Here is a 20,988-nt window from a genome sequence, read left to right as displayed (position 1 = left end):
CTTTGTAAAGTATATGCGTAGGCACAGGGGATTTTGCTCCCCACGGGGGCTCCACTTCCGGAAGATATAACCTGACCCAAACTAAATTTTAGTTTTAAATCAGAAATACTTAATTACTCTTATTTTTTTCTTATTTTTTTATCCCCCTTTTCTAAATTTTTTCTAAAATTTTTATTTTTTTGGTCTATAATTTTTTTTCTTTTTTTTTGGACCTCCCCCAATTAAAAATGGTTATTTATATTTTCTTCTAAACATAAAAAGTCCGTAAAAAAATTTGCAGCCATTTACAGGTGAAGTCGTGATTCTGAATAATTACTCACTTCGAGACTTATCAAAAATATTTTAAGCTTACAATTAAATTTTTAAAACCGCACGACTTATAAAATTTTTAATATTTTTCGTTTATTATAACATTGCTATTTCTTTTTTCAATTTGAATCTTAATTTGGGACAATCTCGGGCAAGAAGCCATTGCACGTGAAAAAGTTTTTGTCGTAATTATAAGGTCGTAAGTAAATCGACCAATCATAATCAAACATTCTAACAACGTAAAGATTATTTAAGGGGTTTGATTGATTGATTTGTTTATGGCCTTACGATAACGACTAAAATATTTTTATGTGCAATAATCTTAATACATAATGTAACCGTTTTTCTTAAGACCAGATCGGAAACAGTGATGCCAGAATTGAGACGCGAGCAATATGCAAATAGAAGGGATACGCACACAAGCGAAAACATATTGAATTATGATGTCAGAGAAAAGATATGAGTTTTCATATGGAATCAAAATAAATGAATTTTTTGGAATGCAATTCGTGTTTGTTAATATCAATTAGTAAAGTACGTAAAATAATAATAAACTTTCATTTTGATTCGTGAATTAATAATAGCTGTAATTTTTCTTATCTTAATCATTAAAATCCTTTCTCGCTGAAAATGTAAAGCAAAAAAATTACAAATGAATTATATAATTATTTATTAATACAAGTTAATAAAAAAGAGAGTTTTCGGCATATTTTATTAATCTGAATTATCAAACACCAGTGATCGCATTAAAAAAACTTATTTATTTATTTTGCAAGAAAAAATTATATGATTTCCTGCTTTTATGTCATAATTCATAGTTGCAGTGAGAATACAGGAACCTTAAAAAGCTCCTTACAAATACCGATCTATGTTACTTTCATTTAAATAATTAGAAAGCTGCAGATTCTGTTTAGTTTATGTCAATCTGCTATCAAATTGTATTTGTTAGTAAAACCATCAAATTGTATATGTCAGTAAAACTATCAAATTGTATATATTAGTAAAACCTGTTCGATTTTTGCTGCCAGTCTGCTGTCAAATTTTAAGCTGGACGATCGCAAATGCGGACATAACTAATTTGATGCAACTTCTTAGCAAATTTGTTGCCAGTCTGCTAGCACATTGCGCGCATTTTGCTTACTGAGAATATATATAGGATACTATATGTTAACCTGCATATTTTTGTAAATTTCTAAATCTGTTCCATTACAATTTTTTTTTATGTTTCTATAATTTTTAATCAATCTTTTGGGTAATTATGCATTTTAGGGAGCTCAGATTTTAATGCTCTTGATATATATTATCAAGAACACGGAATTGTATTATCAAGAACCCTAAATAACTTTCAAAACTTATTGTCCGTTGTTTATTAAAAAGTTATTAACAAAATAAGTTTAATGAATGAAACATAATATTCTGACATTTAAGAAAGAATATACATTTTGCCAAGAGTTATTATATTTATATTTTTTTCTTTTTAAAACTTCCGAGGACTTATTCACCTCAAATAATGCTTCACACGTACGCATACGCACGCACGCACACATACACACGCACACGCGTGTGCACGCGTGATTCTCATCACTTGCTTTGGAATCTCATTATCCTCTTTGCGCTTGTACTAGCAGTTGGAACATTTGATGTGCGTATACAAGTAGAAAGAGTCAACTTTACATGAAAAAGTGAATCGAAAATATCAAATGAAGCTTTTTTGCACGAAGTTTTGTTTAAAAAAAAAAACGAAATGTTATTGTCGATAAAAAAAGAGAGAAGTGAGCTATCAAGAATGTGAAATATAAAAAATGAAATATAAAAAAATTTTGCTGTTGGTAAAATTTATAAACATAAATGCGTACGGAGACAATATTTAATGAACCCCATTGAACATAATTAACTGCACACGTACATGACGAATAATCACAAAGTTGTTTTTCTTAAAAGCGAAACTTCCTATAAAAAAAATTTTATTCTACATTTTCAATTAATTTTCTCGTGTAGAATCATCCCCTTTCCATCTGTACCACCTGTTTTCAAACATCCAGTACACATATATGTATATATTAATAATGTTATAATACATACAAATATAGAAGAAAATTTACTTATATCAAAAAATTCACATTCTTCCATTTAAAAAATGAAGTTGATTTTCAAATTTCAAAAGCGATTGCATATAATACTATAATATTAATTATTAAGAAATAGAATAACGCTAATCTAAATATATTTTCAACAATAATTACATGGTTATCACTTGACATATGTAGTAACTTATCATAACAATTTAATTATATTTTATTCTGTATTTTAAAAGCACAAATTTTAAAAAGTAGCACAATTAAATAATATATACATTCTTTGAAAAAATTGAAATATTACTTTGACTATTTACCTTAAAAATATTGATTTTAATTAGGATGTCCACTCTGAAAAAATCTGTAGATCTCAGGCATTTCTTTTTTATCTAGAAAAATTAGGGAATTTTTATGGAAAATTAGAAGAATTAAAAAAAATTCTTTCTGTATTTTTATTTTTGCAAGCAGTCGGTAATCTGCTGATTGGTCAATTTGAAAATTATGTATTTAAAATATGTTATAAATATATAGTTTACTCAATTTTTATAGTGTGATATATTTCACATGTGGTAACAAAATAGTGAATATGCAATACATATTTTTTATTAGTAATGACAAAAAAACGATAAAAGCATGAAAATACAATGTTATACATGTGAAAAAGTTTATTGAAGCCATATAGTATTTTTTCAGTACATTTTCAAATCTAATATTTGAAGCTTAAGGCTATTAATTTTGGCTATTAATTTTTTTTTTATGTAAGTGAAATGCATTAGAAAATGCATTAATAAAAGAAACTTGTTTTAAAAAATTGCATTTAAAAATTCTCTAATTTTATTTCTATTTCTCTAATTTGCAAATGATAATACCTAGAATATCAAGGAATTTTCAGAGAATTTATAAGATTTGAGTAGACACTCTATTAATGGTTTGAAAATTCTAATATAAAATATTTATGTACACAAAAAAATCTATATACAGAGTGTCCGGCGTTAATCGCATCACCGGTCGTGTGCAGGTAGAGTTGGTAAAATTGAAGAGAAAAGTCCTGTACCACTTTGCTATTTTTGCAATAATTTTTGAGAAATTAATTAAAAAGATCGACTAATTCGCGTGAGTATAAACGCGCGGCAAGAGAAGACGGCCCAAAGACAACCCAAAAGTTTGTAGTCGTTAGGCGCGCGACAAAATTTTGGGAGGTGCTCTCTACGAATGACAATGGTTACATATAAGCGATACATAACAGTGGAGTCTCGCATCCTAGCAACACATCAATGGGTTGTGTTTTTTTACAGCGCGCTTATACTCACGCGAATTGGTCGATCTTTTTTAATTAATTTCTCGAAAATTATTACAAAAATAGCAAAGTGGTACAGGACTTTTGTCTTCAGTTTTACTTACTCTACTTGCACACAACCGGTGATGCGATTGACGCCAGACACCCTGTACATATTTTTTATTAAAATCGGTGTAATTTAAATAAACATGATGATATAATCGATATTTTGATGTATTTATTATTCATAGCATGTCTATGGATGAAATTGTTTAATATTGATAAATATGCATGATGTTATAATCGAAACATTTAAGCAGACATGTCAATGGAATTTGTATAAAATATAAAATAATTACACGAAAATTTATATATTTTCATATTATCATCAATTATTTTAATTTCTGCCGATTTCTTCAAATTAGAAATTTTGTAGAAATTTTATTTCAAGATTTTATTTCTTTTATTGCAAGATTTTTTATTACTAAAATCAATAAAGAGAATTATAATAATAATAATATAACAGTTGTAGATTTGATAGAAATTATTTTAATATTAAATGAAATTACGATATGAAATTAAGATATAGTATCGTAACAAGATAAAATTAATAAACTGAAATTGAAGATCTAAAAACTTGAATGTGTTAATGTGAACAGAAACTAATTGTACAGAAACACTCGTTGTTAAAATCGGGCGAATCATTTTTAAGCTCCGTTGCTCTCTTCCCGAACATAAATAAATAAATAAATAAATAAATGAATAAGTACACACACACACACACACACATATATATATATATATATATATATATATACACATACACATACACACATATATATATGCATACGCAAGTATGAAATATTCTATATTATTATTCAACATCATGATAAATGACAGTAGCACTATTGTATCGTCGCGTTACAATTAATTCAGGGCTGACATAGTGAGGCATATAAAATAAGTGCGACGATATATAGCGTCTCTTGAGTGAATATATACACCTTGAGTGAATATCTTTTCATTTTTATAAGCATTCAATATTCTTTTTATTCCTAGAACAAAATACAACTCGTTGATGCCGCACAGTGAATCGGAATAGATCGGACAAATTTTATATATTATATAAATATTATGAAAATTAATACCGTGTGATTAAACCGGAATGTCATATTAAACCGAAAACTATTAACCTTAGATCATTATAAAGAAAATCGTGATATATTCTTATTAAAAGTGACATAATATCCAGTAAAATAATAAAAGTTGAAACAACAAACAAACATTAAAATATTCGAAGAAAAAAAATATTCGAGATTTTTTTTGTTAATTAATTATAAAATATAAATAAAGCTTAAAGATATTGAGATCACTGTCCATCGCGAAGTAAATTCAATATCCATTCGCGAACACCATGCGATTTAGTATTATGTTTTAGTATTTCTTTCTAGTATTACTATCTATTAAAATTTCTTGCTGATTCTAATTTTGTCAAATTTTAATCCTGGGTGGATAAACGAATTTATCATATTCTAAAGATGTACGATATTAGCGAACTAATTCGATTCTTGAATGTGTTAATAGAGATCTACATTGTAGAATCATTTTTTTAGTAAAATAAAATGAGAAACTAAGCCATTTGTGAATATAAAAAATGGTTAGTTAATTATATATTTTCTCAGTCGTGATTGGCATATATTATAGATTTTTAATTATTGATCTTACACACATACACATCATATATAAACATACACGCGTATACCTAGATATTATTATTATTATTATTATTATTATTATTATTATTATTATTATTATTCTTTTATTATTAATTAAATAATTATACACATTATTATTAAAGCATAGATTAGGTTTGAGCTCTCTCTACTAAATATGGAATTAAAGAATATTTTTTATAATAATGGTAATTTGAGTATTGCTATTATTATTATTATTAAGAATCATTAATTATTATATTATTATCAGCGACATTGTTTGAGTATATTCTATCAATTGACGCGACTTTTTTCTTATCTCATCTTCTGTTTTTATTATACTAACTTTTTCTTAAGATCTTTTTTTTTTGCATATAGTTATTTTGCGAGTAAGCGCCATGAATTTGTTTCTTGACAATGGTAAGGCCGAGGCTTTTTATATACATGTTTTTTTTATGTATCAGTATTCTATGCGTTTGATTTTAGTCAATAAGCGATTGTTTAACCTACTTAAACGCTCGTTACGACAGCGAGATTTACATATTACTTAATTAAATTATTAACTTTATTCCTTTTTCTTTTGCCCGCTCTCTCTTTCCCCTTATTTTTTATATCTATCGCAGTCTCTTTCCTATATATATTTCCTTTGGAATATTATTTAAACTCTAATTTATTGTATTTTAAACACGTACATATATACAAACATATACAGATATACACACGCATACATATATCTTTCACGTTCGATTTTTGACGATTGAATTAATAATTTATTAATATTATTGCAATACAAACTCGAGATACATTCACATATAGTACGAAATTTTTTTGCCTGTAGGCTTCTATGCCTATAATCTTTTCTTTCTTATAGTATGATATTATATATGTTGTAACATCCAACAATAATTTTAACGGAAATGAAAAGATTAAAAATTAATTTGTAATTACTAGACATCCATCATATGGTTTTGATGTTCGTTTATTCGAACATCTACTTGCTTGTATTCGCCCTTGATTCGTGAAAAGTACGTTTTGGGTGCCTTTGCCCGCCTTTGTAAACACATGTTTTGCCGAATAATCTATCGGCAAAAATGTAAACAACATTATCGACATTGTATAATATGAAAATTTTGCAAGAGTGACAATTGTATACGTAGGAAGGAAAAGCTTATGTGAATGGGTGGATCAATCCGAATTAAGTGGAAGATAGTTCGGTATCGATAGATATTTTATCCTTGATAAGATCAATAAAAATACAGTAGACCGCCTTTTAAAAAATGTGATGTATTATGTATTATTATAATTTTGTCCAAATATTTTAATTGTTTTGAAATAATTATATAACATCTAATACAAAAATTTAAATTACTGAAATAACTTTTGAACAATTGATTGATATTGCTAATGCATAGTCAGAAATTAATGAACGTAAAACTAAAGACACATTGCATTATTTATAAAATAAATTTATAAAATAGTAAAATAATCTTAAGCAATAATTATTTATGTAAAATAGTGGAAAGAGAATAGACTTCTCAAATAAAAATTTTAAAGTACACACACACACACACACATAAATAGTAATTTGTAGTTGATAAATATAATAGTACTGCATAATAATAACTATCATCCACTGGATTTAGTTTTGACACTGCGTGTAATACATAATTATTTATCTTTGGGAGTATCCACAAAAAGCTTTTCCTTCCCATTAATCACGAATATGATTAAGATCCGAATCCATTGACTGAATATTATTTTTTTATTGCGAATATAATACGATAAGACGATATGATAAGAGGCAATAAAATTGCAACAAGAATCGCACGAATGTATATTTTACGCAAGATGCGGCGATTGCAAAGCTTTGATCGATCAATAATTTTATTGTAAACTATTGTAATTCTATATGCGAGAGATATTCTTGCGTATCCCTATATTTGTTAAGATGAAATGAATAAATATTAATGTAACTAGAACACACGGCTAAATTCAAATATATGCAAGAAAAATGAAAGGGATTTATACAAGTACGCTTCAAGAATTAAGAGATATATTTGATTAATTCTTTTTAATATAGTCCATCATAAAATTTGATGTGTCAAACAAGAATGTACAACACGTTTTATTTATATTTTAGTAAAACTGAATATTAACACTTTACCGACCGGCCGTCGATTATTCGACGTTTACTGGAACCGCTACCGGTCGGTAAAGTGTTAAGGCATTACTGATATTAATGATTTTAAAGTACATGATCAAGGTTGTGGCCTTGAATAACATGAAGCAAAGTTCACTTGTCGATCGTTTTGAATATAAATTCAAATCTAAAAATATACAGTCTGTATATGTTTTTGATTTTTCAAAGACTTTTTGAAGTCACGCTCACTCCATATCGTCTAGTACAGAAGTAAGAAGAAAATGTTTAAATGTTTTTAGAACAATAAACGGTGTAGAGTGGACCTCGTTTTGTTTGGAAACTCAAAAATCTAAACAAAACTATGCATTTTCAAACTTTATTTCACATTCACAGTACCAGGCGATGTGCGATGGACCTCGCTTATGTAGAAAATCAAAAATATATATAAAAACGTATCTTTTTAGATAGTATTTATCGACATTTAATGTTTGATGAGAAATATTCAATAATCTCGCCTGTATAACATATTATAAAAACATTGCAATTAATGAGATTGTTTCTAATATTTAATCTTATCTATATTCTCTTTTGTTATACATTTTTTAATATTTTTGTCATGTAACGTTTCGATTTTGTAGATCTGGAAACATCGAGAAATATCTCGATATATCTCGATATATCTCAAATATATTACTATAAACTTTGTTCGCAATCGTGAAAGCAAATAATTCTACATAAAAAAATAGAACAAAAATATAAAACAAAATATTTTTATGTGATGCTTTGTTTTGACAAAGAATTAAAAAATGGAAATATTATAAATGTTCTTCTTATTTTAAGAGTACATAACTTTTCAATAACACTTATTTATATTACTTATCACTTAGTTACATTAATTAAATTAATTTATTTTGGCAACGGTTTTCTCTCTCTCTCTCTCTCTCCCCTCCCTTCCTTCCTTCCTTTCTCTTCTCCTTTTCTTCTCCCTCTTTTCCTTTCTTTTTTCTCTTCTTTCTCCCCTTTCTCTTATTTGACAGAGAGGGAGACAAGAAAAAACTGAATATGCACAAAAAGAAGAATATTTCTATTTAAGAAAAATAAATGTTTTTCATATTTTATACATTTCTTTTAACAATCACATTTTTCAATACTTACAAAAATATATAATATTTCAAATCTTTCATTTATACTTTATTGGCATGTAAACATTTATATTTAATACAAATTAAACAAACTTTCAAAAATACAAATAATTTTAATTTTTCAATTTTTGATCAAATCAATTTTTTCGAAAACAATATTTCGTTTTATGTCTTTCTGACTTTTTTTATGTAGAATTACTAGTAGTACGGACCATTGTACAGTGTCTGTTTGACACACTTTGCTTAATTCGTATATTTTAGTTACATTATATTAATAAGAAAAAAATTAATAGGTGTTTTCTACGATGATTGAAAAGATAAATAGGATACGCGAGAATTTTGCGGCACCAATTAAGAATCAATCAAGAGCGTTTATATAAATGAACGTGTGCGAAACATAGCAATAGCGAGAAATTACTTTTGTATTTATAATGTATGCGTAAGTTAGTTCGGCTAAGACGAGCAGCTGTTGAGATTATTCAAGGTTGTGTGTATCATAAGTATTTTGAATTGTTGAATAGTAATAATGTAAATGGACATTATAGACGTTGCATGATGCAGCCGTGTCGAGAAGCTCTTGCGAAAATGTTTTTGTTGCTATTAGCGCGGCTATTTTGTCTCCTGAATATTTGGATCAAATTCCATCCTCTCTCTCCTATTATGACATTTGTTTTATATGATCGATTCTTATTTTACTCGCTCTCTATTTTAACGAATGGACGAATTGTAACAAATATATAGAATATGTCTCATGAAGAAACGCGTATCAACAACTAATCGGAAGAGTTTTATATTATTGTTATACATCTTTTAACAATATCCTGTCGGCAGTTCAATTTTTAAATTTAATTGGAGAGATATGGCCTTAAAAAGACTATTTACATTCTTCTATCTTTTCTTTTTTTAATTTTAGAAATTTATTTTTTTATCTATTATCTTTTACCAGGATTCTTTTTATATGAAAAAGATATTTTGCATATAGGATATTTTTTGGTTTGTCCCATTTAATGTTTTCAGTAAAAGATTATAAGGGATTATGGAGGGAAATGTTATGTTAAGTATTATGAGAACGTTATATAAAGCATTGAAAGAATTTCTCTTTTCAAAAATATTTACAGATTGGAAAGAGAGAAAAAGTAAAAAGTATGACTTTATAGTAATAATAAGATAAATCAAATTGATTTATATAGTTTTTGAAATTGCAAATTTATATATTATTCATTTTTTGAATAATCCTAGAAGAATGTAAGTAATATTATGATTTTAAAATAAAATAGGGGTGAGAAATATATACAAAGATTTAAGAGTTCATATATTTGAAGGATCTGTAATTTATAGAAATAAGCAGGAGCACCTAAGAATACATCAATTTAAAGACTAAACTCTCACTGTAGTAAAAAAATTGAAAAATTTCGTATTTGTACCGTCCATACGACTTGATATAACTCTATATTACATGGAACAATTTACAATAATGAATAATAAATGATCACTGTTATTTATGCAATTGTAAATAAATGTTTTTATTTATTTGGGCTATATTATTAACAATATCTTTTTTTATATTACATAAAAATAATTTGAAGTAGACTCTTAAATGAATATCATTTATATCTTTCACTCAAGTTTGTCGTGTTTAAGTTTATTCGTGTCTAAGTTTATACAGATATTTACGCAGATATTTACCAACATATATTGTAAGCTCTTGTTTAATTTATAAATATTGATTTCTTTTTCTTCCATGTACCTAATTATTTACTTACGGGTTTAACTTACGAAATCATCAAATCGCATTATTTCTTTCCTTCCTTATCTACTTATTTTCTAAGCTAACTCAACTTAGAACGCATAATAAACATTTCTTTTTCTACTTTTGCTTTTTTCTTTTTTCTTTCTTTTTTCTCTCGAGGTTTTGTATATCGTAATGATAAGCGATAACGCTATTAGACATTTTAAGTATAATATTTATTGGGCTGCTATCTGAATTTGTTGGAAATTATTTTGAGAAAACTTTTTTAATGCGAAGAGCGAAAGTGCCCGGAAGTGCAGCTGCAATGTCGGCGACCTTAGAAATAATCCAATGCGATACGATATGATTGAATGCTACGTTTGTTGTGCACTCATTTGTATTTAATTTAACTATTTTGCGAAATTAAATTTGTATAAGAAAAATGTTTAACAACAAACGAGAGCGATGGGCAAAGGACCAAAATATAATTTGCATTCACCAATCTAAACTTTATTATGGTTGGTGTATTCGCATCCATTTTATATACGACGCATTATAAGACATAGAGAGTCTCTTTACTTATTAAAAATAAATGGACTCTTCTGACTCTCGAGGCATTTTGTACTTGCAAGGGCATTGTTGTGATACCACAGATGCAGCTTCATTGAAAATGAATAAAAAAAATAATACGTTAATCGATATACTTTTTATTTCCAATTATCATTGGACTTTTATGTTACCTCAAACCTGCCAATTATTGTTCCTGTACTCATCACTTCAAGAATTGGGAATTAAGAAGAAAGATTAAAACAAAAAGGTGCTATTTGGTCCCGACATGATTACAAGATATTTAACTGTGTTAAAAATAAAATGATTTTCAATATTTATGTGACAGTAGTATAATTATAATACAATATGATTCAAAATCTTTGAATGAAAATTTTATTTCGCTAATTTGTAAAAAAATACAATACCATACAGATTTCCATATTGTCTATTTTACTCTTAATTATTTTTTTTCTCTTTTACTACTTTATATTCTCTACGTATGTATATAGAAATATCATTATACGCATGTCTATAAATAATTACTATAAATTTATATGGATAATGCAGTCAAATTTGCACATGAAAAAATTTTTATAAGATACGTAATAATATTGTAATAATATTGTTCTTCTATATGTTTTTTATATATGTGTTTTGCTAAAGCAAACGTATGAATTAATTAGATAAAAATATTGGATAAAGTTAAGAATAAGTAAGAGTAATTGTGAGGAGAATATGTGGCGATAGCTTGGGTGTTGAATAGAGTTTGATTATGACTGAACTTATTATAAAACTTATTATAAAACTTATAAATTACAAAAACTGAATTTATTATAATCTCTCTTAAATATACTTTTAATCAGGCCGAACGTGTAAACGCAACCGCCTCTTACAGTTGGTCGCTTCTCTGTGTTTAATAGTACAGCTTTAATACTATCGTTGAATGGCGCCACGAATACAATTTGGAAACTTCTTCTAATGACAGATATCCTAGCAACGCTGAAATCAACATATAACTTTTTGTAATGGCACTATTATTTAGTGTTTTTGCTATATTTATTAGTATTAAAAGTCCAGTTTGTGTTTAAAATTGCTGTTTTTTCAACTTTTTGCTTATTTACGATATTATTGGCATTATATTAAGCAGCATTTCATTGTTTTATGGCATAGATTCGCCGTCTAATCTTTCCCGTCTTATGGCGGACGGGTCGACATGGATTGATTTGTGCGATAATGAAATTATGGATGTAGAAGTGATTCAGCAAACATCCAAAGATAAATTATTATCTCAAATTATTCTCAAGTTTATAAAAAGAAACAGGTACTAAAAATCCCCTTAAGATGACTAAGAAAAGATCTGGTCACGACAACAAATCAATGCTTTATAAAAAGATAGCAAAACCTATTGCAGAATTTGATACAAAAAACGAAAATAATATTAATGAAGAGTATATATTGAAAAAATCGAAAACTGTTTCGAATGCGGCACCTTCCTCTGACAAAGAAGATATTTATATTAAATCATATCCTAGTCTATACAAAATTATCGTATCGTTTAAAATATCTGCTAAAGATGATTCCCCCATAAAATCTCCTATGGATGTTGAGGTTTCTAGGGCGCTTATTAAATTTTCTATCCAATTTTTAGTAATTGAACGGATTAGTAAAAATAAATGCCTACATAGCAAAAGTAGATCCGAAGTATATCCATCGGATATATCTGGAGGAATTTTCAAATATCCAAGGTTTATCCGTGTAAAACCGCCGTAAAATTCAGTTTTTGTAATTTATAATAAGTTTTATAATAAGTTCAGTCATAATCAAACTCTATTCAACACCCAAGCTATCGCCACATATTCTTCTAACAATTACTCTTACTTATTTTTAACTTTATCCAATATTTTTATCTAAATAAAAACCTAAGGATTTACTTAGGATATACTGAGGATGCCTATATGTCCGCTTATAAGATATGCGACATCCTAAAATGGATATACTTAGGACGTCCAACTACAATGAAATTCTATCCCAATAATATCAACTGGATGTTTGTAAATGGTTTTAGTGCGCTATCCTAAGTTCATCGATATGAAATAATTATACAGGATAATTCATTTTAAATGCCGATATTTAAAATATTTTGAAAAAAATGCATAATATTGAAAAATATTTTGAACAAAGTTATTTTATTTTAAGAGAATAATAAATCAGTTTGCATTACCAAGATCAATGTTATTAAGATTTTTTAAAAATAAATGTCCCTATTTTTTACTGAATATTTTATTGTAGCTGATCGAGATGTCAAAACATTAGATACATGTCTCTCAAGTGATATACATAAGACGATACGTGCATGTCGGAACATTACTATACTCATACAGCACAGAAAGGTTGCAGACATATTGCAAAATAATTTTATTGAAACATTGTAACATTAGCCGCTCTTTGCAACCTTTATATAATCATCGTGACTAAAAATTAAATGCGAGATAGATAGACGTGCAACGCACGTCTTATAGCGGTAAACGAACAAACTAACGATTACCAAATATTTTTGTAATGTTTTTGGAAAGTTGCTGAACATTATCATTCAATATTACAATTACACGTTCCAGTAATGTTTAAAAAATATTATATTGCAACTTGCAAGATAATATTGTAACATTACTGCAATGTAACTGCAATGTTCTGTATGGGTAATTTTATATATTATATTTTATTATATTATTATATTTTTATAATACTAATTTATTTAACTTACAATTTGAGATAATTGATGTGTGCCTAATTTTCGTCTATCCTGTTATCTTATCCTGTCACGTCCGTTCATTTCGAATATTCCGATTTCTGATTATAGGAATCGGCGGACCGACACGCATGCATGCGCAAAAGCACGCATGTGCGTACGAGCGTGTGCACAATTAATATGTAGATACAATAAACAAAAAAAATTTTTTTTAATGTAGAATAAAATTGACAAATACTTTAACAAAAAAAAATAAGTAAAAGAAGTATATATGTAATAATTAGAAATATCCTCAGATAATCTTATGGATGACTCATTTAGTCTGAGTTTGAGATAATGTCGATCAAATTAGGATATTTCATCTGGATGTCTGGATCTAGGATGTCTCATCTGAGGATATTTCTAATTATTACATATATACTTCTTTTACTTATTTTTTTTTGTTAAAGTATTTGTCAATTTTATTCTACATTAAAAAAAAAATTTTTTGTTTTTTATTGTATCTACATATTAATTGTGCACGCTCGTACGCACATGCGTGCTTCTATGGATATCTTATGCTATAATAGATTTGATGTCCAAGATCGGACATCCTGCGAACGTCCTAATATTGGCTATTGACGGATGTCTAAATCGGATATACGATGGACGTTCATTTCATAGCCATGAATATACGGACATAAAATGGATAGAAAATGAATGTCCATAGGACATACTGTGCTATGTGGGTGGTCCGTCACATTTGCTAACAAAAGTGATGCGAATAATGCCATTTCTAATAAAAATTCACGAATCTAATTATGAAATTTCAATCCCATGGTTTCTCTTATATCGTAAAATGGTAATCAAAGGCGTTCCATTAGATGTTTTCAATGATAAGCTTTGATCCGAACTGAAAGACAATAACCCTACGTTAATCTTCATTAAAGATGATATTTATCATATGAAGTCTAGAACACACATGAATGGTGAAATCAAATATGTAAATTCTACTTCAGTGAAATTAAATTTGAGAGTTACTATGATTCCTTCTCACATCTATCTGGAAAACTCGCCTCGAGATATCGTCTTATATTCCCAACATAAGGCAATGTTTTAATTGTGGTCAACTTAGCCACTCAACTAAATTTTGTAAAAATTCTGCTAAAGGCTTGATTTGTGGCCTGGACAAACAAGATGAACTTAATCCATGTTTAAACATACTCAATTGTATAAATTGTAATGGCAATCACCATTCTCTTTGTCAAGAGAATGCTCGGAGATCTGAAGAGGAAAACCACAGAATTGATGGCACTTCAAAATATCGATTTTAATACTGCTAGAAAATTGAGACTTCCGGTTGGAGAGTGATGGAGGAAAGATCATGTAATTAGAAGGAAGAAAAGTGAGGGTGATATTTGCAGAAAGATGTAGAAAGAAAAGGAAAATAGAATGAGACGAGAAGGAAGAAGATAAGAGGAAGGCGAGGAAATGAAGGGAAGATAGGAAATGAAAGAAGAGCAGAGAAAAAGAAAGAAATGTGGAGAAGACAGTATTAAGAGAGCATTTATTAAGGTAGAAGAATGATTGGTAAAGATGAAAGATCGACAAAGAAGTTCGGAGGTCGCGGATGAAGAAAAGATGGCAGCTATGGAAATCTGGAGAAAAGATCGGTAAAGAGATTCGGAACTAGGCGGCAGATTGAAAAGTGAGGAAAAGGCTGATTGGTAAGGATGAAAGGTTCAGCAAAGAAGATTGGAAATCGGCAAAGAAAATCGGAAATCGCGGAGGAAGAGATAAATGGCAGCTATGAAATAAAAACCTGAAGGAGAGATCGGTAAAGAGGTTAGCAGCTAAGAGAAGAAAATATATGGCATTTACTGTAGAAAAATGAAGAAAAATTGGAGAAAATGTTGAGGAGACGAAACCCAGAAAACAATATGTAATCAAAAAGATTTCTAAAAGATATCGTATTTCTGAACTTGATAACTTAAAAAGGTTTCTAAAAGATCATATAAAGATACCAGAATGTTATCTAATGCGCCGTTTTTTAAAGACAGATAGGTATCACGAAAATGATATCTGAAAGATTTCTTAAATTGAACGTCTTTAAAATATCTAAATTATGTCAACATATAGAGTTCTTATTTATGATATCTAAAAGAGATCTGACATATGTTAACATGAATTTCTGATTCAAGATAGAATTCTATTTATAATTTTATGCGTCATATGTTTTAATGTATACGCCCAGCAAACACGAATATATAACTGTTATATTATCATAATGAAACGAAATATAACACGCAATATAACAAGAAAGTATCAGGTTATATACACGTTAGTAGTAATTTCTTACTCATATAAATTACAGTTATATAACATTAATGTAAGAGGTAAGTAACATGTTACATTAATGTTATATAATTGTAATTTATATAAGTTTTAAAAAAAATTATCGAATACTTAAGTAACATGTAAAAAATTAATAAAAAGTTACATGTATACAGTTACATGTATACAAGTATACATACAATAGTAATGTAAGTTTTATAGAATTGAGTTACAAAACTTATATATCTTTGTTATTAAATATAGAATTGAGTTATAAAATTATATATCTTTGTTACTATAAATATATTTGGGAAAAAAGCCGATATATAAATATACATAAGACAATATATATATAAATATATATGAAATATATGCCCATGTACAAATGTATATGATTATATATAAATTATATATGATCGTATATATCACACATAATTTCATATAATATATATAGAAATTGTCTGAATAAATGAAATCGGACATTTATCTGTCCGATTTCTAAAAATCAGTTCAATATTTGAATTTCCTCTATGGGAATCGTATAAGAAATTAAATTGATAGAAATAATAATATAGGTTATTAGCCATATTTTGCAGGCTTCATATACGCTCATGACAAGAACTTGAATACGGGTATAGATAATGAGGAGCGCACCGCAAAGCGGTAAACGAATGAATTGTAATTCGAATGTAATTGTATAAAATTATATGCAATTATACATACGTATATATATAATTAAAAATGTTAAATGATAATTATATAATTATTATGATATTCAAAAGTTAATAATTTCTTCTCTATTAATTTATCGGTTTTTATTTTTTTAAATTAAATATATATAATTATTTTTATTGTTGTACAAGCATTTTACATATATGTAACCATTTTATATATATGTAATGCAAGAAAAAAAAGCCTATTTCACACATATATATATATATATATATATATATATATATATATATATATATATACAGGGTGTTCTGCAAAGATTGTGCCAATGCTCGTGAGCGGGTAGAGGACAGTAAACTGAACAGAAAAGTCCTTTACCATTTTGCAATTTTTACAATAATTATTGAAATATTAATTAAAAAGTATTGGCGAATGAGCACGCGTTTCGCGCGATTATCGTGCGGCTAGACTATGGGACGTACGCTTTAGGCGTGACAGCGGCGGGTTTCATAGTGTCGCACGGCAACGAAAAGTTTGACCTCGCGACGAAAGGGACACGCGTGAAACCAAATACTTTTTGAAGCTAGGTTGGCACAATCTTTGCAGGACACTCTGTATATATACACAGGGTGTCCCATAATTCGTGGATCACCCGTGGTGTGCATATAAAAGATGTCAAAATGAATAAGAAAGTTCTTTACTATTTTATGATTTTCCTAATAATTATTGAAATATTCATTAAAAAAGATTGGCCAATTTGCGTCTTATACAAGCGCGCGACGAGAAGAGACGTCCTACTGTAATGTGATACTAGGCACGCGGCGAAGCGGTGAGAGAGACGCTCTATGAAGACTACGTACAAGCGTATAGAACACTCTTCTCCGCTTCTCCATGCGCCTAATATCGCATTACAGTAGGACGTCTCTTCTCGTCACGCGGTTGTATAAAGCGCGGATTGGCCGATCTTTTTTAATGAATATCTCAATAATTATTTAAAAAATCATAAAAAGTAAAGGCCTTTCCTATTTACTTTGACATTTTTTATATGCACACAATGGGTGATCCGCGAATTATGGGATACCCTGTATATATATATATATATACAGGGTGTCCGAAAATTCGCGCAACACCTTTTAAGGAAAGGTAGAGGGTGTTATTCTGCACTGAAAAGTCCTGTACCATTTTTTTCTATAACGTTTAATGAAAGAGTTATTATTGAGTGAAATCTGGCCTATCATCATTGATCTTCAGCTAGGCGCATGTCGGTGAACCGTCGTAAACATCTGAGCGCTCACGCACACTACCAGGCGGGCGGCTCACCGTGCGTCCAGCTAAAAATCGGCGATGATAGGCCAAACTTTATTCAATAATAACTTTTATTAAGCATTACAGAAAAAAATTATACAGGACTTTTCTGTTTAGAATAACACCTTCTGTCTTTCCTTAAAGGGTGTTGCGCAAATTTTCGGACACCCTGTATAAAGGCATATTTCATATATATTTATATAGGGTTTTTTTTCCCGGGAAAATATTTCATAAATACGTTATATAACATTAAAATAATACTAATGTAACATTTGTTATATAACGTGTAATATTTCGGTGGTATTGTTGTTATATTATTATAATCAATAAATAACAAAGAAATATAACAGTTTTAAAACACAATTATATTGTAGTTACAAAAGAAAATTATATAACATCAATATTAATAATGTATAACTTCTGTTATATTATGTGTTATTTCTATGTTATATAATAGTTATATTCTGTGTTTGCTGGGTGTGTATTCATATATATACACTTTATTTTGTATATATTTTACGTTATATTTAAATGTTTTTTGTATTACATGATACATAAAATAATTTATAACTAGAATTCTGTCCTGAATTCTGTTTTGAATTATTATAGATTGTGTAAAATAAGTATTAGGGAATCAATTAAACATTTTCATATTTATTATTTTTATTGCACAAAATAAAAATAAAAATTGATTTAAAAAACTTAATATTTTTAATAATAAATATTTTTTTTAATCAGGAACGAGAAGACATTATAAACTCTAAAATATAAAAGAAAACAATTCCTTAACACAAAAATAATTCTATAATAACAGAATTTATAATTGTCTTGTAATATATTTTTTTGTGGTGGATACACATTATCATTAATATTTTCTTGATTTGAACTACACGTTATATTGCAGATTTTTACTACACGTTATATTGCAGACACGAACAAGTCTGTGATTTCGATCAGACACTGTAGCATGTACTTTATAAGTTGTAAAGCGAAGTCCACTCTGCCTACCGGCGGAGCGGGAGGGGGCCCTTTGCACCCCTTCACCCATGTGTGTGTGTGTGTGTGTGCGCGCGCGTGCTTCCTGTCCATGTAATTTGTTATAGTGTGTGTCCGATTGGGCCTATGTCCAATTGCAACCATATGTGTCCGATCAAGTCAATGTCCAATCAGGCCTGTGTCCGATCGGGCCGGTGTCCGATCGAGCTTGTGTTCGATCAAGTCTGTGTCCGATCGGGAAATTTTGTCGTGTCCGATCGGTAATGTGCGCAATCGACACTCACTCAAAGGAAGAGAGAGACAAGGAGAGAGTTGAGATAATGAATAAGAAGATGATGGAGGAAACGAGGGAGAAGAAATTGCAGTTTAACGAGGAACAAGGAGAGAGTTGAGGTGTTGGAAAGGGGAGATGTTGGAGGGAGCAAAGGAAACAAGGGGAAAGCGGAGGCAATGAAATAGAGAGTTGATGGGAGAAGCAAGGGAGATAAAAGCTAGAGGAGTATTGTAACGGAACAAGAAACGAGAGAAGAGAAAACGAGAGAGGAGAGGAAGAAGGAAGGAGAGAGGAAAAAAGAAAAGCAGAAAAGAAACAAGAGAAGGAAACAAGGGGAAGAGGAATTAGTATTTTCTGCAGTATTTTTGTAGTAATTTTAGTATTAGTATTTTTAATTGCTGTTTTTTTTAGTTTTTAGATTAGGTATATTGTATTGTACTTGAAAGCGTGATTTTTATGACTTTTGAGTTTGAAAATTGTATTGCAATGTAAATGAAGATAATGTAAATGAAGATAAAATAACCGGAAGCCCGTCTTAAGCCGAAAGGCAAAGATTACGTATAAATAATAAATAATAATAATACAGCTAGAAAGTTTATTTTATAGGGTTCTCCTATCACAAACCATAGATTCAATGTTTTTGAAACTAAATCAAATCGAGGATCGTCGTTATCGTTTAATCCGATTAACTTTCCCTGCACAAAACACAATTAGTCAACTCCGAAAAATTCATCATAGTTCCAGCACGTAAATTATTAATTACGCAATTCCAAAAGTGAGTCTCGATTGCGCACATTACAATCGGGAAATTTTGTCGTGTCCGATCCGTAATGTGCGCAAACGGGACGATCCCGACTGTGAAGCTTTCAAACTCGTTGGAAGATAAATATGTGAGCTGTTATAATAGGGAATTACTTGGTCCTGTTATTCTTCCAGATATTTTAACTAGTTAAATATACGTGGAACTTTTAAAAGATAATTTGCCAGATTTTTTGGAAGAAGTGCCATTATTAGAGAGAAACAAGATTATGTTTCAACAAGACGATGCTGGGCCACACGACATTAGGATTGTAACAAAAATTATTTAAACGAGCAGTTTCCTGAACACTGGATGGACCGATATGGCCCGATATAACCCGCAAGATCCCCGGATCTCAATTCTTTAATTTTTTTTATGGGGATATTATAAGGAAATAATTTATAAAACGGTTCCCGAAGATCTCGAGGATTTAGAAACAAGATTGCGACATGCTTTTTAATCTATCGAAGAAGAAGTAATGAATAATGAAAGAAATTTATTAAAACGCATGAGAGCTTGAGTTAGAATGGATGGCGGTCATTTTGAACATTTATTGTAAAACCAATTCTCTTTTTTTGCAATCAAAGACAATCTGCTCTTTTCAGAGCGACCATCACATTTTGACATGAACACATCTTCTATTTACAAAAACAGAAATAATAATAATTAATCAATAATAAAAAATTAATATAATAATTAATAATTAAAAATAATAATATAATAATTAAAAATAATATAATAATTAATAATTAAAAGTAATAATAATTAAAAATAATAATTAATCCTTAACGTGCACATTTCAGTAAAATTACATAACGTCACACTGGAGTCGTTTCAGCCCCTATTATTAAATGCTTGTTACAATGAAGCTATTTGAATTTTTGACGTGAAAAAATTACATAATAACTTTGAAACATCCTTCTGTACGACGGAATTGTGTTTTTACATAAA

At 28.8% G+C, this 20,988-nt stretch overlaps 1 protein-coding gene across 1 annotated transcript in view; it reads left to right on the top strand.

Moving 5' to 3' along the window:
- The window catches only part of LOC126856632 (uncharacterized), a 70,927-nt gene that overhangs the window by 26,518 nt on the left and 23,421 nt on the right, over positions 1-20,988 (top strand). The window lies entirely within an intron of this gene.

Source organism: Cataglyphis hispanica, chromosome 19 (genome assembly GCF_021464435.1).
Source record: "Cataglyphis hispanica isolate Lineage 1 chromosome 19, ULB_Chis1_1.0, whole genome shotgun sequence".
Taxonomy (NCBI): Eukaryota; Metazoa; Arthropoda; class Insecta; order Hymenoptera; family Formicidae; genus Cataglyphis; species Cataglyphis hispanica.
The sequence above is the reverse complement of the archived record's forward strand: the minus strand, read 5'-3'. Positions and strand labels throughout refer to the sequence as shown.